Genomic DNA, 23,461 nt, shown 5'->3' on the forward strand with positions numbered 1-23,461 from the left:
GGTTTAGTTATTTCAGATATTTATTATTTTTCCGCATTGATAGGCTTACCTAGTCTTAGAGAGTAGGTGCCATCACGACATCCTATAGAGGGAATTTGGGGTCGTGACAGTGTATATCTCTATTCTGTAGAATAATTAAAGCCAACAATTTGTACGTGAAATTTTTGTTGTTGATTAAGACAAAAAGTGATAACTTTTATAGCTAAAGGTATATTTAAATGGAGCTATGTCAATTTATGTGTTATTGTTGAAAAATATGAGTTCATTTGCAGAAAGTATTTTGGTGTAGTAGAGACAAATTAAGAGATGTGAAAGAAAAAGAACAGAAGTGGGCAGAAGAAATGAGAAGGGAAAGATAGAGAATGAGGCTGCTGTTATAAAATAAAGATTATAAAGTACTTAAATCAAAGACAAGTATAGAGAGATATTGATATATTATTCAACTTCAAACTGATGTACATAATGAACTGAAATCTCCTCTATTTATAGAATAAAGGAAGCAACTGCGAGGTTTTTTTTGAGCTGCTTGTAAGTTTTCTGCATGAGCTACTCGCAACCTGCTTCTTTAATAAGAAGTTGTTGCAAGTCATTTTATTGAGTTGCTTGCAACCTGCATGCATCAGCTGCTTGGAGATAAACTTCAATGGAATACTAAATGGATAATCTTCTTCACGAAGATTATCTACAACAAAGTAATAAATGGACATCCACAATAATATTTTTATAATATTCCCCCTTGGATGTTCATTATTAAGTGTCTTGTTAAAACCTTACTAGGAAAAACCTCGTAGGAAAAAATTATAGTCAAGAAAAAAGAGTACACTAATAATATACATTTGCAAGCTGCCTCATTAAAAACCTTACCAGGAAAACCCAAAAAACCTAGGCAAGCAAAAAAGAGTACATTGCATACTTTACTCCCCTTGATAAAGACGTTGTTTCAAACACCCAAGTCTCCGCCTTCCAATCTTGTATATCATCTTCTTTAAGGTTGAAATTGGCAAGGACTTGGTGAACAAATCCGCATGATATTTACTTGAACGGATTTGTTGCACATCAATGTCACCATTTTTCTGAACATCATGTGTGTAGAATAATTTTGGTAAAATGTGCTTCGTTCTATCTTTTTTTATAAGTCCTCCCTTTAAATATCGCAATATATACTTAATCCCATTCCAATATCTCTGTGTGAAGTGCTATATCTTACTAGTAAATTAACAGAAAATGCTATGTCAGGCCTTATAGTATATCAAGATACATAAGTACACCAATTGCACTAAGATAAGGTATTTCAGGACCAAGGAGTTCCTCATCCTCTTTTGGAGGTTAGAACGGATCCTTTTTCACTTCAAGTGATCAAACAATCATTGGCGTACTCAATGGGTGCGCTTTCTCCATGTAAAAGTGTTTTAATACCCTTTTTGTATAGGCAAATTGATGGATAAATATTCCATGTGCTAAATGTTCAATTTGCAGACCAAGATAAAGTTTTGTCTTTCCATGATCTTTTATCTCAAATTCTTTCTTAAGATATTTAATTGCCTTTTGGAGCTCTTCTGGATTTCCAACAAGATTTATGTCATCAACATAAACAACAAATATAACAGATTCTGATGACATTTTCATTATAAAAATATATGGACAAATAATATCACTTATGTAACCTTCTTTCAACAAATATTCACTAAGACGATTATACCACATGCGCCTAGATTGCTTTAAACCGTACAATGACCTTTATAATTTGATCGAGTACATTTTTTGAGACTTTGAACTATATGATTCGGGTATTTTAAATCCTTCATGGATCTTCATATAGATTTAATCAAATGAGTCATATAGGTTATGACTTGCATTTAAATGTCATGACATCTTCATGTGTCTGGACTACATGTCCGATCCTCACAATATTTTACAATATTGTGCACTATATTTTATCAAATGTATCGTCGATGATCATTTTGTATCGGTTCCTAAGCGACATAACTTGTTGAGATCTCATCATTTTCTTTATTTTCAGGTACCTGAACTTCTTTTGAAGTTTCATGAAATGTTATGTCGTGGGCTCTTCTAGAGCTCATTTCCTCCTTATTTTGATCATTTGCTCCTATCCTTTTCCAGGATTGTTACCTTTGGAACTAATTGGTCTACCACGCTTCATGCGTATAGTAAACTCTATCCTTTAGGGACTTTAATTTTAATAGGAGCATTTGCAGCTGAAATATGATATTTAATTTTGGATCAGCAAATGCTTCTGGCATTTGACTTGAATTATCTTCTGAGTGAGGATCATGATAATTCGATTCATATAGCATATTTTCCAACTGCTTATTCCATCCCCCAAATGTTAGAAAAACTAACATATATCCTCGATCTTCTTTTGGAAACCTATCTTTGTGCATTGTGGTAGAGAAATTAATCATATACCACACATCAACAGTTATTAGATAGTAAAAATATTTGGTTTTTGATCCAGAACCAATTGTAAGAGGAGGACTTATCATATCTTGTTGGTATGATGCATACAAATACTGGTGTATGCAATTTAGAAAATCTTAGACCAACATATAAAGCTTTGTTATCATAAGCAATACTTTAGCCATTAATACGAGGTATTCAATGCTAAATCAGCTTGGATATAAACCAGCATAATCAAGATGAGTTGTCTTGATTTCATAATCTGAAAACTATGCTCTTAATTGAGCAAAAAGCAATTTCAAATGTCAAACTGTAGGTTAACAATAAACACACATGTAACCATCTCATATATGCATTTATAAGTGGTTCACATGATAAGTGAATGTACCCATATTCACCTTTTATATATTCTAGAATTCAGGGGTCTTAGTCCCAACTTTAGATGGTATAATCAATTTATTATGAGAATAAGCAACACAAGAGAATTCTTGAAGAATCTTCAAGTTCATCAATATATGCTTATCTGAATTCTCAAATAGTTCATTTAAAAATGGCAAATGAAAATTTCAAGTTTATCATGGCATGTGCCATCTCTTAGTAAACTTTTGATTTACTATGGTATAAACTTTTACATTAGTAAACTTCTAATTTACTGTGGCTACTTTTGTATCAGCAAATTTCTGATTTATTGTAGCTACTTTTGCCTCAGTAAAACTTCAAATTTACTGTGACTGCTTTTGCACTAATAAACTTCTAGTTTACTGTGATACATGGTGTAGTAAAAATTGAAGAATAAGGCGGGTAACTTCTCACATACATATTATTTTATCCCCTATGATTGTGGAAACATGAAGATTTTCAATCTTTCAATCATTTGTAATCTAAATATGATAGCCATTTGTATTAGTAAACTTCGGGTTTACTAGAACATATGTTTTGACCATAATCATATAATATTAATGCCATATTTATATATAAGCTCTTCGAAAACCTTCATTTATTATCCATAATCTAATATTATTCGGACACTACTGGTGTCATGTGTCTTCTAGACAAACAATTAGCTCTTCAAGAGTTTTTGATATATTTTGTACTATCAAATATTGCTCAAACACTTCTGATATCATGAGAGAAAATCATAATCAAATGAACAATATAAAGACAATTCTAAATTTATAAATGTCAGATTTCAGTATTTTTACCACCAACTTTGTGACAAATGTCTCCTTCAAGGAGAGACGCAATTAACATCTGCATATTTTATATCACAGCGGCAACCACGTAGTTAGTACATCCTTCAGGGAAAGATATATGGGTTGTTATTTTCTTCGGGGTAGTTAATAACAACGAACCATAATATATCAATGTGATTATAATAGAAAGTATTATACAATAATCTTTTTGCCTTAGAATGAAAAATATTTAAAGATGTTTGACGTACAACATGTACGTGCAGTAATGATCTCTATGCTACAAAAATAAAATTTATATCCTTTGTTATTCTACCTTTTCAGGAGGTGAGTTGTGATATTTCTTCACTCACTCCAGGGAATGAAACTATGCTTCAAAAATAATTTTGAATAGCTCATTATTTTGTTTAAGCACAAAAAGGCACTGCTTCATAATATTTTCCTACTTGAGGAGGTAATTTCAATTGTTTTACTACTTCAGGAGCAAATTTAAAATATAAAATGTTGAGTATATATTCTCTCAATCATGTTACATCTTCTGAAGGTGAATTGTAATATATTTATATCAAGAGCGTGTTCATATTTACGAGCTTTTTAAATATTATCACATTCACTTCGGGGAATGGATTAATATTTATCAAAAGTTCTCATCCTTCAGGGAACGAAACATAGTTATCTGATAGTCATAGACATGTATGTAATATAGAGAATATTTCTCTAGCTTATCTTCAATTGTAACCATAAAAAGCCTAAATTACTACTTCTGATAGTCATAGACATGTACCACTTCTGGTGGTTAACAAATTTAGTTATGAAATATATTCACTTCTGGTGGTTAACAAATTTAGTAATGAAAAATAATAACTTCTGGTGGTCTGATAGAGTTCAAATGAACCATGAAATTAAATCATAACGGTCACACCTCCTTTTTCCCGAGGGGATAGGGGATAAGGGAATTTTTCTAATTAAAGTGACATTATTCGAAAAGAAATTATTTGTTTCAGTCAGAGTCGCCACTTGGAATAATTTATGGTGTCCCAAGTCACCGGTTTACTTTAGAATCCCAAATCGAGGAAAACTGACTCTTATTTATGGTCTGCGAACACAGAAGACCGGGTAAGGAATTCTGTTAACCCAGGAGAAGTTGTGAGGCACTCCCGAGTTCCGTGGTTTTAGCATGGTCGCTCAACTATTAATGATTGGCCTAATTATCTGATTTAATACATGCTTAAAACCTATTGTGCATTTTTAACTTTTAACCGCTTTTAATTATTTATGGAACTTATTTGAACAAGTCGCGATGTCGCACACTTATTTATTTTTGTACATATTGTGAATCACGTCACGTGAAACGCACCCCCGATTTACAACATGCTTATTTTTATTATTATTCGAAGTTGAAGTCAAGTCGCGTGAAACGCGCACTTGAGTTGGGGTTTACATATCGTGACTATGCCACGGGAAGTGTACCCATAGTCACGATGATTTATTAATCGCGCCTAAAGCAAGCTACGAATATTTATGAGTCTATCTTCCTAAACTAATTTGAGATTATTGTGAAGGCCATAGATTATAGAATTTATTTGTGGATGACATGTCTTAATTGCTAATGGATCATTTAGTACTTGATGACCAAAAGGCTCTTTCAATTTATCTTATAATCTATAGAATATGCCCCAAGTGATAGTAATATATTAATTAATCCAATCGTTCTTATCATTAAAAAGTAATTCCTAAAGCCCAATCATTTCATGTGAATGTCCAACTCATCTTTCAAGATATTAGTGTATGGCCCAATTAGGAAAAAATTCATTTACCAGTTAAACTTTGAGCCCATATTCTTAGCACTAACAATTATTCCAAAATAACGACACCGGTGAAGCAAAACTCACGTCTTAACACCAAAAGAATTAACCAAGGACTTCAAGGCATGCTAATTAACTAAAACTAAAAACTAAAAATAGTAAGCAATAAGACTAAAATATCTTTAAAAAATAACAAGTGAAATAGTAAACCATTCGTGAATCAATCTTTAAGCAAAACAGAAAAAAATATATTTAAACTTATAGCAAAATAATATGAATTGGAATCCGAAAACTGGAGAACAAGAAATGGACCTTTCAATAGCTAAATATTCTTCGGTACAACATGAACAAAGCTCTGATGGACCTTTGTACGAACTAACCACAACCGAAAACGATATCGAGAACCTCGACGGAGCTTCTAACCTCGACTGAAACTCTTTTGTTTTAGTGTTTGGGAAAGTTTCAGCTGGTGGTTCATGGAGGAAGATGAGGTTTTAGGTGTTGGTTTTTTTCTGGAATTTTAGGCTGGATTTTCGAAAGAAAGACGAAGAAAGAATAACACTAGTAGAAATTCCCTTATCCTAGAAGAAGAAAATAAATTTCTCTCAATTCCCTCCTCCCTCTTTTTTTTTCCTCCTTCTATCCTCTTTTTTTTCTCACATTTCTCTTCTATTTATAGAAAATTTTTTTGGAATTTACAGATTTTTATTTTAGACATAGAGTCTCCACTCCCTGGTTGATTTTATTTTAGACATAGGGTCTCCAATCCCTAGTCTCCTTTTCCAACATAGGGTCTCCAATCCCTAGTTGATGATTTTTAGACATAGGGTCTCCACTCCCTAGTCTTTTTTCCAACATAGGGTCTCAACTCCCTAGTTGATGTTTTTAGACATAGGGTCTCCATTCCCTAGTCTGCTTTTCCAACATAGGGTTTCCACTCCCTAGTTGATGTTTTTAGACATAGGGTCTCCATTCCCTAGTCACTTTTCCAACATAGGGCCTCCACTCCCTAGTTGATGATTTTTAGACATAGGGTCTCCACTCCCTAGTTGATTTTATTTTAAACATAGGATCTCCACTCCCTAGTCGCCTTTTCCAACATAGGGACTCCACTCCCTAGTTGATTTTTTTTAGACATAGGGACTCCACTCCCTACTCTCTTTTCCAACATAGGGTCTCCACTCCCTAGTTGATGTTTTTAGACATAGGGTCTTCATTCCCAAGTCTGATTTTCCAACATAGGGTCTCCGCTCCCTAGTTGATATTTTTTGACAAAGGGTCTCCACTCCCTAGTATGCTTTTCCAACATAGGGTGTCCACTCCCTAGTTTATGTTTTTAGACATAGGGTCTTCACTCCCTAGTCGTTTTTCCAACATAGGGTCTCCACTTCCTAGTTGATGTTATTTTGGATATAGGGTGTCCACTCCCTAGTCGTTTTTCCAACATAGGGTCTCAACTCCCTAGTTGATGATTTTTAGACATAGTTCCACTCCCTCGTCGCTTTTCCAACATTGGGTCTCCACTCCCTAGTTGAGTTTTTTTTTTAGACATAGGGTCTCCACTCCCTAGTTAATTTTATTTTAGACATAGGGTCTCCACTCTCTAGTCGCTTTGCCAACATAGGGTATCAACTCCCTAGTTGATTGATATTTTAGACATAGAGTCTCCACTCCCTAGTCTCTTTTCCAACATAGAGTCACCACTCCCTAGTTGTTGCTTTTCCCTCATAGGGTCTCCACTCCCTAGTTGATGATTTTTAGACATAGGGTCTCCACTCCATCGTCACTTTTCCAACTTAGGGTCTCCACTCCCTAGTTGATTTTATTTTTAGACATAGGGTTTCCACTCACTAGTCGCCTTTTCCAACATATGGTATCCACTCCCTAGTTGATTTTATTTTAGACATAGGGTCTCCACTCCCTAGTCGCTTTTCCAACATAGGGTATCCACTCCCTTGTTGATTGATATTTTAGACATAGGGTCTCCACTCCCTAGTCTCTTTTCCAACATTGGGTCTCCACTCCCTAGTTGATGATTTTCCAATATAGGGTATCCACTCCCTAGTTGATGATATTTTATACATAGGGTCTCCTCTCCCTAGTCTCTTTTCGAACATAGGGTCTCCACTCCCTAGTTGATGATTTTTAGACATAGGGTCTCCACTCCCTAGTTTCGTTTCCAACATAGGGTCTCCACTCCCTAGTTGATGTTTTTAGACATAGGGTTTCCACTCCCTAGTTGCTTTTGCAACATAGGGTCTCCACTCCCTAGTTGATGTTATTGTAGACATAGGGTCTCCACTCCCTAGTCGTCTTTTCCAACATAGGGTCTCCACTCCCTAGTTGATTTTATTTTCGACATAGGGTCTCCACTCCCTAGTCGCTTTTTCCAACATATGGTCTCCATTCCATAGTTGATTTGATCTTAAATGCAGGGTACACCATTCCCCGATATCTTTGCCAATATAGGGTATCCCATTCCCTGGTCACATTTTCCCAACATAAGGTATACCAATCCTTAGTTGAGACATCATTTTGACAATAAAAGAACACAATCCAAATAAACAAAAACAGGACATTTTCTGGGTACACCACTCCCGACCTTTTATTGTTTTCAATAAAGAAGTAGTTTAGAATTTTGTTACAATAACTCACGAAATTTTCCTAGTGCAAACTGGGGCAGAACAATTTTGTTTGATTGTTTGTTTTGGTGTCTGAGTAGGTTTTACCTGGAGGCACAGGGTTCGAGATGACCAAAAGAAGAAGTCTCAATTCGGAATAAAAGAAAAGAAAAAAATAAGTGAATCCAAAATGCAAAAGCAATTGAAAAGATGTGGAATGCTAAGACATGAGTGAAGCCACGAGCATTGGAGTCTCGTTTTGATTAGAAGAAGATATAGAACAATGAACTAGAACCTACAGCTAGCGAGCATCAAGGTTTAGATCAGAGTCTGCATGAGGAACCAGTCAAGACTCAAGATCAAGTTTCTGAAGACTCATAGATAGGAATCTTGTAACTCATAATTGATAGGCTTGTTTAGTTTCTTTTTTATTTTGATATAATAGCAGGACCGCGGACCGGAGCCTCGACGGAACCTCACTCGACTCCTCAACTCATCATTCCACCAGTCTCCGTGAACTACACGCGACCTGATTCTCCTATAACTCGGGATATGTAGGTTGTCCAAAACCAGGACTCGGTTGCACCCTATCTTTTATTTATTTTCCTTTTGAATAATGGTTTGGTCAAATATTAGTCACGTGGCTCACCTAGTCTTTGCCCTGAAAACTCTTCATGTTTCCAAGCAAAGAGGGGCAGCTGTGAGCACCTAATTTTTGACTATATTTGAATTTTTATCACCTTCAACTATGTAAATATTTTCAGAAATTTAATATATATTTTTTTAGCTTTGTTACAATTTTATATTAGTATTACTATTAATATTACTATTAGTATTATTTTTATTTTTATTTTTAAACAAAATGAATTAAAAATCGAAAATAAATAAATAAATATTTTTTAAAACAAAATAAAAAAGTAAAAGTAAAGGTAGGTGGAAATGTTTTAATAAAAAAGTAAAAGAAAGTGAAAGAATGTGGAAATCTAAAAAAATAAAAAGTAAAAGAAAGTTGGAATTAAAAAATAAAAGTAAGGGTAGCTGAAATTATTTTTTTTTAAAAAGTAAAATAAGTGGGAAATAAAAAAAGTATAAAAGTGGGAATTTAAATATAATAAAAGTAAAAAAAGTAGAAAATTAAAAAATAAAAGTAAAGGAAAGTGAGGAATTATTTTTTTTTTCAAAAATAAGAAAAATGGGAAGTGGAAATTCTTTTTAATTAAAAATTAAAAAATAAATAAAAAATAAAAATCTGAAAATTCCGAAATGTTTTTCTATAGATAGAAGAGAAATGTGAGGGGAAAAAAAGAGGAGAGAAAGAAAAAAAAATAGGGAGGAAAGAATTGAGAGAAATTTATTTTCTTCTTCTAGGAAAAGGAAATTTCTACTCGTGTCATTCTTTCTTCGTCTTTCTTTCAAAAAACAAATCCAACAAAATCACCCCCCCAAAAAATAGACTTAAACCTAGCAAAAAACAAGCCACTAAATCACCGGTCTTGCAAGGTTGATCGGGGTTGCAAGTCGCGATTTGTTGTTCGAGGTTTCGTGGCCGGTGAAAGCTCCAGTCAACACTCGTCGAATTGTTTAGCGCTCTTGTAATTTCATCTCTGTTAATTTATATCAAAGGTCTATTATTTCTCTTTCTTCACTGATTATAATTGTCCATTTACCTTCTTGTCTATTGACTATTGGTGTGATTATTGGGTAGCATGAAGTAGTAGTTCACTCTATTGATATTTAGATCATTTGAATCTGATTGTTTCCTTGTTCATATGTTTATTGGACCATGATGTTAATTTTAGAGTTGCAAAGTTTTGTTTTGAGTTGATTTTACCGGATAAAGGGTCTATTGAATCACTGTAATTTGGCTTGTTTCATGAGATTGTGGTGTCATTAGTTTTGTTTAAAAAATGTACAGAATATGGGATAATGTGTTAGATAATTTGCTTGGGCCACGATTTGTTTCTAAGGAAATTGTTTTTTTGGGCTGTTGGAGAAGAAAAGATTTTAGGCCAAAAGATTTAGTCTCATCAGACCCAAAATAATAAATAACATAGCTAGCCCATCTTTCTCTAAACTAGCCCACTTTTCTATAAATAATAAGTCCAATTCTTCCACAAATAATTACATAACTCATGACCTTACAATAATCTCAAAATTAGTAATTGAATAATATTCGAACATCGTAGTTTGCTTTAGGCGCGATTAATAATAAATCATCGTGACTGCGGGTACGGTTCCCGTGGCATGGTCACGATACGTAATCCCCAATTCGAGTGTGCGTTTCACGTGACTCGACCATAACTTCAAACAATAATAAATAAAATTAAACATGTTGTAGATTGCGAGTGCGTTTCACGTGACGCGATTTGCGATGTGTATAAATAACGAGTGTACGACAACGTAACGCGTCTCATATTAATTCCATAAAAGTTTAAAATGCAGTAATGTAATAGAAGCGGCAAAAGGAATAAAAATGCACATATAAGTTTAAAACATGTATTAAATCAGATAACTAGGCCAATTATTAATAGTTGAGTGACCGTGCTAAAATCACGGAACTCGGGAGTGCCTCACACCTTCTCTCGGGCTAACAGAATTCCTTACCCGGTCTTCTGTGTTCGCAGAACATAAATAAGAGTCAATTTTCCTCGATTTGGGATTCTAAAATAAATCGGTGACTTGGGACACCATAAATTATTCCAAGTGGCGACTCTGACTCAAACAAATAATCTCATTTCAAATAATGTCACTTTATCTGAAAAAACTCCCCTATCCCCTATCCCCTCGGGAAAAAGGAGGTGTGATAGCTCTGGCGACTCTGCTGGGGACAAGAACCCAGAATCTCTGATTCAGGGTTCAGAATTCGAGCTTAGAATAACTGTTATACTTGGCTTTTGTTTATTATCTGATTTTTACGTGTTTGAGCCTAATGTGCTAAGTGCCACTTTTTACCGCTTTGATATTGCCGTGAATTGTATATAAAATTGTTACGACACCCTTCTTCTCTCTCAGTCTTCTAAATCTTTTGGGAAGCGTGCGCTTCGCGTGGCTTCTTTTCTGTTAGAGTCATACCCCTAATTTTAGAACGAGGATCGGACAAGTTGAAAAGCCGGTGAAGGTTCTGTATTCCCGGTACGCTGTGCCCCCCCTGGCTCGAGTTGTCCGCTCGGGTAAGCCAGGTCTAGAACAACACACCCAGGATTTAAACCTAGAATAACATAGTCTCATGTCGGATCCCTAGTAGGAATGCTTGTTTGCATCACGTGCATTTGACTTTGGGGACTCAACACAAGGGTTGGGTCCGTCTAGGACAGGTGCACCCGAAATTAAAAGACCATCCTGATGCATTTTACCTGCTACTTGTACAATTATTTGCCTCAGATTGCATATTGACTGGTTTCTATGATAGGGAAAGAAAATTAAAAAAAAAAGTGAAAGGTAGGTATTTGAAAAATTCCGAAACTCTGCCTAAAGTTTGAAAACAAAAGAGAGAAAATAAGCCAATATTTTCAAGTCATGCTTTTTCCCCTGTTCCGTCAAAACTGACTGAACTACGCGGGTCTGATTCTCGCCAGATGTGAGATAGGAAGGCAAACCTCATCGGTTCCGGCCCCAATTTTTAAAAATCCAAAAAAAAATTTAGAAGTCTTTCTTTTCAAAAAATTCTCGAAAAAAAAAGAAATATATTTTTTTAAAAAACATATAAAAAAGTCAAAATCCAAAAATATTTTCTTTACTCTTAAAGAAGTTTTCCTTTCAAAAATTCCCTTAAAAAAAATCAAAAATATGTTTCTTATTAGAAGTTTTCGTGGTCTGTTTTGTGTATGAGTAAAAACAAATAAAGGAAAAAATGTTAGTTTGTTAACTTTATTCCTGATCTTTCCCTGAACTACGTAATAATCTGATTTATGTGGCGTCATGATACGTAGGCAATCCCCATCGGATTCGATCTTCGCCATAAACAAATTGAGTGAAAAAATAAACCGGAAAAAAAAACATTGTGTGAAAAAGAAAGAAAAGAGTGACAAAAAAAAATAACAAAGAAAAACAAAGAGTGAAAAACAACAATAAGAGAAAGAAAAAATAAATCAAGGTATGAAAAAAAAAAGGAAAATAGAAAAAAAGGAGAGTCTCCCGAGAAGGATTCAGTTCACCCCTGTTGGTGAATCATACTCGAACTTGTTCCAAAAAGCTAGTCAGGCTAGGTCTACTGAAACCAATAGTCCCGAACCGGGGCACCAGACTAATGCTAGATGTGAATACCACTATGGAGAGCAGTGTGACATGATACAGAAGACTGTTGGACTCTTAAGAGAGCAGTGGAAGACCTCATCGAGGTCAGGGCAATAATGCTTAGGGATGAAGAGGCCCCTAATATGATGAACAGTCCTCTACCTATTCACACCAATGTGCCATTAGTCGGAATGATTTGTGAAGATGAAGAATTTGATCCGGCACGGAAGGCCATTGCATCCATTGCCGAGACAGAAGAAAAGCTAAAAACGGTCGCCAAGCCTGAAAGTTCCCCATCAGACGGGAGTCTCGGTAGCCAGTCTTGCTATCCTTTCTGCATCCGGATTATCTTAGGGTGTGATCCGGATGTTTTACTTTATTGTCTTACTTTTCGATGTAAACCCTTCTATCTTCCAAATTCAAAAACAAAAAAAGAGCAAAAAAAAAAAGAATAAAAAAATCAAATGAAATTAATATTTCATTGTCTATGAATGTCTATTTTTTTTAATCTTGTCACTTTTCTTATTCTCTTTTTAGTTTTGATTCATGTAGATTTTAATAACATGACATGCTTGCGGACTTCAAGACTATATCCTAAAACTCTGTCAGACTTCGAAATAATGAATCAAGAAGCAGAATGCAATAAAAATGAGGTTAAGGAAATAAAACAAAAAATCGGAACAATATGAGAATAAGCCTATGCCAAGCCCGATTGAAACCTGCAGAAGTTGAAATTCCCTCTCTCCGGGTCATTGTCGAAGCCGAGATTGAGGATAAAGATTGGGTCATGAACAGATTGGAACAATTGACACTAATTGATAAAAAATGATTGGTCACAATTTGCCACAGGCAGTTGTACCAACAAAGAATAGCCCGTGTCTATAACAAGAAAGTGCGGCCCATGAAATTTGAAATAGAACAACTCATTGTGAGACGTATCTTCCCACCTCATGAAGAAGCTAAGAGGATCCTCACAGTCACTGGCATCGACACGGTCCTAGGCAAAGTTTCTCAGTCTCAAAGCAAGAGTTGTGATGAATTTCTAAGAGTTGGACGATTTACACAGATCAGGCATCTAGTCCAAGAGGCATGTCATGTTCATTGAAGTCTGTATATACTCCAGATAAGTCCTTCTTTATTTTCCCCGAAAGGGATACCTCTTGTCTAAATTCATTTGTCCATTCCATTGTTTGCTTTTCTTTGAATCCTTTTCGGTTTAACTCTGTTCTGAAACTAAGACAAAGAAGGGAAGGCAAGATTGATTTACAGGGTTCTCACTTGATACAAGCCAATATGCAAAATAAAAGGCACCCAATCTCGGCAGGGGCATCAAGTTGACTCCAACTGGCCATGTTGGCCGATGTTTCGAAATCAAAAACTGTTGAAAGAGGAAATTCAAAGTCAAATGCCCACAAGGGAAAAATAAAAGTTGAAAAGGTTAAGTCCCACGTGACTAACCATCATGGAAAAGTCCGAAAAAGCCAGAGGTTCTCCGAGGTTAGAAATGCAATCGATATTCAGGAAACAACCAGTTGCAACTGAAAGGACCGAGACCAAGTGACTGAAACAATCAAGGCCACAAAATCAACCACCGTTTCAAACTGACAAATTGTTCTTTGTTTGAAAAAAAAGAAGGTAAACATGTGCAATCCAAAATCAACCTTGCAAGAAGCAGGTGCAACCAAAACAAAATTACGCAAAGGCTAGAAACAGTTTTGCAGCAACTACTGCAAAAGGGAAGTCTTCTCCAAACACTTTCCCGCATTTTACTCATTATCATAAAAAATATAGGAAATTAAAAAGAAAGAAAAAAAAATCAAGGTAGTATAGGGTCTCAAATCCCTAGCTACGTTTTCCAACATAGGGTCTCACCTCCCTAGATGATGGTCTTTAGACATAGGGTCTCCACTCCCTAGTCGCTTTTCCAACCTAGGGTCTCCACTCTCTAGTCTCTTTTCGAACATAAGGTCTCCACTCCCTAGGTGATGATTTTTTGACATAGGGTCTCCAATCCCTAGTCGCTTTTCCAATATAGGGTCTCCACTTCCTAGTTGATTTTATTTTATACATAGAGTCTCCACTCCCTAGTCGCCTTTTCCAACATAGGGTCTCCACTGCCTAGTTGATTTTATTTTAGACATAGGGTCTCCACTCCCAAGTCTCTTTTCCAACATAGGTTCTCCACTCCCTCGTCTCTTTTCCAACATAGGGTCTCCACTCCCTAGTTATATTTTTAGACATAGGATCTCCATTCCCTAGTCTTCTTTTCCAACATAGGGTCTCCATTCCATAGTTGATGTTTTTAGACATAGGGTCTCCACTACCTAGTCTGCTTTTCCAACATAGGGTCTCTACTCCCTAGTTGATGTTTTTAGACATAGGGTATTCACTCCCTAGTCACTTTTCCAACATATGGTCTCCACTCCCTAGATGATGGTTTTTAGACATAGGGTCTCCACTCCCTAGTCGCTTTTCCAACATAGGGTCTCCACTCCCTAGTTGATCTTATTTTAGACATAGGGTCTCCACTCCCTAGTCGCCTTTTCCAACATACGGTCTCCACTCCCTAGTTGATTTTATTTTAGACATAGGGTCTCCATTCTCTAGTCGTCTTTTCCAACATAGGGTCTCCACTCCCTAGTTGATGATTTTTAGACATAGGGTCTCCACTCCCTAGTTTCTTTTCCAACATAGGGTCTCCACACCCTAGTCGCTTTTGCAACATAGGGTCCCCACTCCCTAGTTGATGTTATTGTAGACATAGGGTCTTCACTCCCTAGTCGCTTTTCCAACATAGGGTCTCCACTCCCTAGTTGATTTTATTTTTAGACATAGGGTCTCCACTCCCTAGTCGCCTTTTCCAACATAGGGTCTCCACTCCCTAGTTGATTTTATTTTAGACATAGGGTCTCCACTCTCTAGTCGCTTTACCAACATAGAGTATCCACTCCCTAGTTGATTGATATTTTAGACATAGGGTCTCCACTCCCTAGTCTCTTTTCCAACATAGGGTCTCCACTCCCTAGTTGATGCTTTTCCAACATATGGTCTCCACTCCCTAGTTGATGATATTTTAGACATAGGGTCTCCACTCTTTAGTCGCTTTTCCAACAAATGGTCTTCACTCCCTAGTTGATTTTATTTTTAGACATAGGGTCTTCACTCCCTATTCGCCTTTTCCAACATAGGGTCTCCACTCCCTAGTTGATTTTATTTTAGACATAGGGTCTCCACTCCCTAGTCTCTTTTCCAACATAGGGTATCCACTCCCTAGTTGATTGATATTTTAGACATAGGGTCACTATTCCCTAGTCTGCTTTTCCAACATAGGGTGTCCACTCCCTAGTTGATGTTTTTAGACATAGGGACTCCACTCCCTAGTCTGCTTTTCCAACATAGGGTCTCCACTCCCTAGTTGATGTTTTTAGACATAAGGTCTTCACTACCTAGTCGCTTTTCCAACATAGGGTCTTCACTCACTAATTGATTTTATTTTTAGACATAGTGTCTCCACTCCCTAGTCGCTTTTTCCAACATAGGGTCTCCACTCCCTAGTTGATTTCTTTTAGACATAGGGTTTCCACTCCCTAGTTGATTTTATTTTAGACATAGGGTTTCAACTCCCTAGTCTATTTTCCAACATAGGGTCTCCACTCCCTAGTTGATGATTTTCCAACAAAGGGTATCTACTCCCTAGTCGATGATATTTTAGACATTGTGTCTCTACTCCCTAGTCTCTATTCAAACATAGGGACTCCACTCTCTAGTAGTTGATTTTCCAACATAGGGTCTCCACTCCCTAGTTGATGATTTTTTGACATAGGGTCTCCACTCCCTAGTTTCTTTTCCAACATAGTGTCTCCACTCCCTAGTTGTTATTTTTAGATATAGTGTCTCCACTCCATAGTCGCTTTTGCAACATAGGGTCTCCACTCCCTAGTTTTAGTTTTTAGACATAGGGTCTCCATTGCCTAGCCTGAATTTCCAACATAGGGTCTCCACTCCCTAGTTGATGTTTTTAGACATAGGGTCTCCACTCCCTAGTCTGCTTTTCCAACATAGGGTCTTAACTCCCTAGTTGATGCTTTTAGGCATAGGTTCTTCACTCCCTAGTCGTTTTTCCAGCATAGGGTCTCCACTCCCTAGTTGAAGTTATTTTGAACATAGAGTCTCCACTCCCTAGTCGCCTTTTCCAACATAGGGTCTCCACTCCCTAGTTGATTTTATTTTAGACATAGGGTCTCCACTCTCTAGTCGCTTTACCAACATAGAGTATCCACTCCCTAGTTGATTGATATTTTAGACATAGGGTCTCCACTCCCTAGTCTCTTTTCCAACATAGGGTCTCCACTCCCTAGTTGATGCTTTTCCAACATAGGGTCTCCACTCCCTAGTTGATGATATTTTAGACATAGGGTCTCCACTCTTTAGTCGCTTTTCCAACAAATGGTCTTCACTCCCTAGTTGATTTTATTTTTAGACATAGGGTCTCCACTCTCTATTCGCCTTTTCCAACATAGGGTCTCCACTCCCTAGTTGATTTTATTTTAGACATAGGGTCTCCACTCCCTAGTCTCTTTTCCAACATAGGGTATCCACTCCCTAGTTGATTGATATTTTAGACATAGGGTCACTATTCCCTAGTCTGCTTTTCTAACATAGGGTCTCCACTCCCTAGTTGATGTTTTTAGACATAGGGACTCCACTCCCTAGTCTGCTTTTCCAACATAGGGTCTCCACTCCCTAGTTGATGTTTTTAGACATAAGGTCTTCACTACCTAGTCGCTTTTCCAACATAGGGTCTTCACTCACTAATTGATTTTATTTTTAGACATAGTGTCTCCACTCCCTAGTCGCTTTTTCCAACATAGGGTCTCCACTCCCTAGTTGATTTCTTTTAGACATAGGGTTTCGACTCCCTAGTTGATTTTATTTTAGACATAAGGTTTCAACTCCCTAGTCTATTTTCCAACATAGGGTCTCCACTCCCTAGTTGATGATTTTCCAACAAAGGGTATCTACTCCCTAGTCGATGATATTTTAGACATTATGTCTCTACTCCCTAGTCTCTATTCAAACATAGGGACTCCACTCTCTAGTTGTTAATTTTCCAACATAGGGTCTCCACTCCCTAGTTGATGATTTTTTGACATAGGGTCTCCACTCCCTAGTTTCTTTTCCAACATAGTGTCTCCACTCCCTAGTTGTTATTTTTAGATATAGTGTCTCCACTCCATAGTCGCTTTTGCAACATAGGGTCTCCACTCCCTAGTTTTAGTTTTTAGACATAGGGTCTCCATTGTCTAGCCTGAATTTCCAACATAGGGTCTCTACTCCCTAGTTGATGTTTTTAGACATAGGGTCTCCACTCCCTAGTCTGCTTTTCCAACATAGGGTCTTAACTCCCTAGTTGATGCTTTTAGGCATAGGTTCTTCACTCCCTAGTCGTTTTTCCAGCATAGGGTCTCCACTCCCTAGTTGAAGTTATTTTGAACATAGAGTCTCCACTTCTTAGTCGCTTTTCCAACATAGGGTCTCCACTCCCTAATTGATGATTTTTAGACATAGGTTCTCCACTCCTTAGTCGCTTTTCCAACATAGGGTATTCACTCCCTTAGTTGATTGTATTTTTAGACATAGGGTCTCCACTCCCTAGTCGCCTTTTCCAACATAGGGTCTCCACTCCCTAGTTGATTTTATTTTAGACATAGGGTCTCCACTCTCTATTCTCTTTTCCAACATAGGGTATCCACTCCCTAGTTGATTGATATTTTAGATATAGGGTCTCCACTCCCTAGTCTCTTTTCCAACATAGGGTCTTCACTCCCTAGTTGATGCTTTTCCAACATAGGGTCTCCACTTCCTAGTTGATGATTTTTAGACATAGGGTCTCCACTTCATAGTCTCTTTTCCAACATAAGGTATCCACTCCTTAGTTGATTTTATTTTTAAACATAGGGTCTCCACTCCCTAGTCGCCATTTCTAACATAGGGTCTCTAATCCCTAGTTAATTTTATTTTTAGACATAGGGTCTCTACTCTCTAGTCGGTTTTCCAAAATAGTGTCATCACTCCCTAGTTGATTTTATTTTTAGATATTGGGTCTCCACTCCCTAGTTGACTTTTCCAACATAGGGTCTCCACTCCCTAGTTGATTGTATTTTAGACATAGGGTCTCCACTCCCTAGTCTCTTTACCAACATAGGGTATCCACTCCCTAGTTGATGATTTTTATACATAGGGTCTCCACTCCCTAGTCGCTTTCCAATATAGGGTCTTCACTCCCTAGTTGATTTTATTTTTAGACATATGGTCTCCACTCCCTAGTCGCCTTTTCCAACATAGAGTCTCCACTCCCTAGTTGATTTTATTTTAGACATAGGGTCTCCAATCCCTAGTCTCTTTTCCAACATAGGGTATCCACTCCTTAGTTGATTTATATTTTAGACATGGGGTCTCCACTCCCTAGTCTCTTTTCCAACATAGGGTCTCCACTCCCTAGTCTCTTTTTCAACATAGGGTCTCCACTCCCTAGTTGATGATATTTTAGGCATAGAATCTCCACTCCCTAGTCTCTTTTCAAACATAGGGTCTCCACTCCCTAGTTGTTGATTTTCCAACATAGGGTCTCCACTCCCTAGTTGATGATTTATAGACATCGGGTCTCCACTCTATAGTTTATTTTCCAACATAGGGTCTCCACTCCATAGTAATTTTTCCAACATAGGGTCTATGTACCTAGTACCCTTTTCCAACATAGGGTCTCGACTCCATAGTTGATTTTATTTTTAAACATAGGGTCTCCACTCCCTAGTCACTTTTCAAACATAGTGTCTTCACTCCTTAGTTGATTTTATTTTTAGAAATAGGGTCTCCAATCCCTAATCGCCTTTTCGAACATAGGGTCTCCACTCCCTAGTTTATTTTATTTTAGACATAGGGTCTCCACTCCCTAGTCTCTTTTCCAACATATGGTATCCACTCCCTAGTTGATTGATATTTTAGAAATAGGGTCTCCACTCCCTAGTCTCTTTTCCAATATTGGGTCTCCACTCCCTAGTTGATACTTTTCTAACGTAGGATCTCCACTCCCTAGTTGATGATTTTTAGACATAGGGTCTCCACTCCATAGTCGCTGTTCCAACATAGGGTCTCCACTCCCTAGTTGATTTTATTTTTAAACATAGGGTATCCACTCTCTAGTAGCATTTTCAAACATAGGGTCTCCACTCCCTAGTTGATTTTATTTTTAGACATAGGGTCTCCACTCCCTAGTCGCTTTTCCAACATAGGATCTTCAATCACTAGTGTATTTTATTTTTAGACATAGGGTCTCCACTCCCTAGTCGCCTTTTCCAACATAGGGTCTCCACTCCCTAGTTGATTTTATTTTAGACATTGGGTTTCCACTCCCTAGTCTCTTTTCCAGCATAGGGTATCCACTTCTTAGTTGATTGATATTTTAGAAATAGGGTCTCCACTCCCTAGTCTCTTTTTTAACATTGGGTCTCCACTCCCTAGTTGATACTTTTCCAACATAGGATATCCACTCCCTAGTTGATGATTTTTAGACATAGGGTCTCCACTCCATAGTCGTTTTTCCAACATAGGGTCTCCACTCCCTAGTTGATTTTATTTTAAGACATAGGGTCTCCACTCCCTAGTAGCCTTTTCCAACATAGGGTCTCCACTCCCTAGTTGATTTATTTTTAGACATAGGGTCTCCACTCCATAGTCGCTGTTCCAACATAGGGTCTCCACTCCCTAGTTGATTTTATTTTTAAACATAGGGTATCCACTCTCTAGTAGCATTTTCAAACATAGGGTCTCCACTCCCTAGTTGATTTTATTTTTAGACATAGGGTCTCCACTCCCTAGTCGCTTTTCCAACATAGGATCTTCAATCACTAGTGTATTTTATTTTTAGACATAGGGTCTCCACTCCCTAGTCGCCTTTTCCAACATAGGGTCTCCACTCCCTAGTTGATTTTATTTTAGACATTGGGTTTCCACTCCCTAGTCTCTTTTCCAGCATAGGGTATCCACTTCTTAGTTGATTGATATTTTAGAAATAGGGTCTCCACTCCCTAGTCTCTTTTTTAACATTGGGTCTCCACTCCCTAGTTGATACTTTTCCAACATAGGATATCCACTCCCTAGTTGATGATTTTTAGACATAGGGTCTCCACTCCATAGTCGTTTTTCCAACATAGGGTCTCCACTCCCTAGTTGATTTTATTTTTTGACATAGGGTCTCCACTCCCTAGTAGCCTTTTCCAACATAGGGTCTCCACACCCTAGTTGATTTATTTTCAGACATAGGGTCTCCACTCCCTAGTCGCTTATCCACCATAGTCTCTTCACTCCCTAGTTGATTTTATTTTTAGGCATAGAATCTCCACTCCCTAGTCTCTTTTCAAACATAGGGTCTCCACTCCCTAGTTGATGATTTTCCAACATAGGGTATCCACTCCCTAGTTGATCATATTTTAGACATAGGGTCTACACTCCCTAGTTCATGCTTTTCCAACATAGGGTCTCCACTTCCTAATTGATGATTTTTAGATATAGGGTCTCCACTCCTTAGTCGCTTTTCCAACATAGGGTATTCACTCCCTTAGTTGATTGTATTTTTAGATATAGGGTCTCCACTCCCTAGTCGCCTTTTCCAACATAGGGTCTCCACTCCCTAGTTGATTTTATTTTAGACATAGGGTCTCCACTCTCTATTCTCTTTTCCAACATAGGGTATCCACTCCCTAGTTGATTGATATTTTAGACATAGGGTCTCCACGCCCTAGTCTCTTTTCCAACATAAGGTCTCCACTCCCTAGTTGATGATTTTCCAACATAGGGTATCCACTCCCTAGTTGATGATATTTTAGACATAGGGTCTCCACCTCCTAGTTTCTTTTCCAACATAGGGTCTTCATTCTCTAGTTGATATTTTTAGACCTAGGGTCTCCACTCCATAATCACTTTTGCAACATAGGGTCTCCACTCCCTAGTTGATGTTTTTAGACATAGGGTCTCCATTCCCTAGTATGATTTTCTAACATATTCTCTCCACTCCCTAGTTGATATTTTTAGACATAGGGTCTCCACTCCCTAGTCTTTGTTTTCCACATAGGGTCTCCACTCCCTAGTTGATGCTTTTAGACATAGGGTCTTCACTTCCTAGTTGTTTTTCCAACATAGGGTCTCCACTCCCTAGTTGAAATTATTTTGGACATAGGGTCTCCACTCCCTAGTCTCTTTTCCAACATAGGGTCTCCACTCCCTAGTTGATGCTTTTCCATCATAGGGTCTCCACTTCCTAGTTGATGATTTTTAGACATAGGGTCTCTACTTCATAGTCGCTTTTCCAACATAAGGTCTCCACTCCCTAGTTGATTTTATTTTTAAACATAGGGTCTCCACTCCCTAGTCGCCTTTTCCAACATAGAGTCTCCACTCCCTAGTTGATTTTATTTTTAGATATAGGGTCTCCACTCTCTAGTCGCTTTTCCAACATAGTGTCTTCACTCCCTAGTTGATTTTATTTTGAGACATAGGGTCTCCACTCCCTAGTTGACTTTTCCAACATAGGGTCTCCACTCCCTAGTTGATTTTATTTTAGACAAAGGGTCTCCACTCCCTAGTCACTTTTCCAACATTGGGTCTCCACTCCCTAGTTGATACTTTTCCAACATAGGATATCCACTCCCTAGTTGAAGATTTTTAAACATAGGGTCTCCACTCCATTGTCGTTTTTCCAACATAGGGTCTCCACTCCCTAGTTGAATTTATTTTAAGACATATGGTCTCCACTCCCTTGTAGACTTTTCCAACATAGGGTCTCCACTCCCTAGTTGATTTATTTTTAGACATAGGGTCTCTACTCCATAGTCGCTTTTCCAACATAGGGTCTCCACTCCCTAGTTGATTTTATTTTTAGACATAGGGTCTCCACTCCCTAGTAGCCTTTTCCAACATAGGGTCTCCACTCCCTAGTTGATTTATTTTTAGACATAGGGTCTCCACTCCCTAGTCGCTTTTCCACCATAGTCTCTTCACTCCCTAGTTGATTTTATTTTTAGCATAGAATCTCCACTCCCTAGTCTCTTTTCAAACATAGGGTCTCCACTCCCTAGTTGATGATTTTCCAACATAGGGTATCCACTCCCTAGTTGATCATATTTTAGGCATAGGGTCTACACTCCCTAGTTCATGCTTTTCCAACATAGGGTCTCTACTTCCTAATTGATGATTTTTAGACATAGGGTCTCCACTCCTTAGTCGCTTTTCTAACATAGGGTATTCACTCCCTTAGTTGATTGTATTTTTAGACATAGGGTCTCCACTCCCTAGTCGCCTTTTCCAACATAGGGTCTCCACTCCCTAGTTGATTTTATTTTAGACATAGGGTCTCCACTCTCTATTCTCTTTTCCAACATAGGGTATCCACTCCCTAGTTGATTGATATTTTAGACATAGGGTCTCCACTCCCTAGTCTCTTTTCCAACATAGGGTCTCCACAACCTAGTCGCTTTTGCAACATAGGGTCTCCACTCCCTAGTTGATGTTATTGTAGACATAGGGTCTCCACTCCCTAGTCGCTTTTCCAACATAGGGTCTCCACTCCCTAGTTGATTTTATTTTTAGACATAGGGTCTCCACTCCCTAGTCGCCTTTTCCAACATAGGGTCTCCACTCCCTAGTTGATTTTATTTTAGACATAGGGTCTCCACTCTCTAGTCGCTTTACCAACATAGAGTATCCACTCCCTAGTTGATTGATATTTTAGACATAGGGTCTCCACTCCCTAGTCTCTTTTCCAACATAGGGTCTCCACTCCCTAGTTGATGCTTTTCCAACATAGGGTCTCCACTCCCTAGTAGATGATATTTTAGACATAGGGTCTCCACTCTTTAGTCGCTTTTCCAACAAATGGTCTTCACTCCCTAGTTGATTTTATTTTTAGACATTGGGTCTCCACTCCCTATTCGCCTTTTCCAACATAGGGTCTCCACTCCCTAGTTGATTTCATTTTAGACATAGGGTCTCCACTCCCTAGTCTCTTTTCCAACATAGGGTATCCACTCCCTAGTTGATTGATATTTTAGACATAGGGTCACCATTCCCTAGTCTGCTTTTCCAACATAGGTTCTCCACTCCCTAGTTGATGTTTTTAGACATAGGGACTCCACTCCCT

Source organism: Nicotiana tabacum, chromosome 24 (assembly GCF_000715075.1).
Source record: "Nicotiana tabacum cultivar K326 chromosome 24, ASM71507v2, whole genome shotgun sequence".
In the NCBI taxonomy this organism is placed as follows: Eukaryota; Viridiplantae; Streptophyta; class Magnoliopsida; order Solanales; family Solanaceae; genus Nicotiana; species Nicotiana tabacum.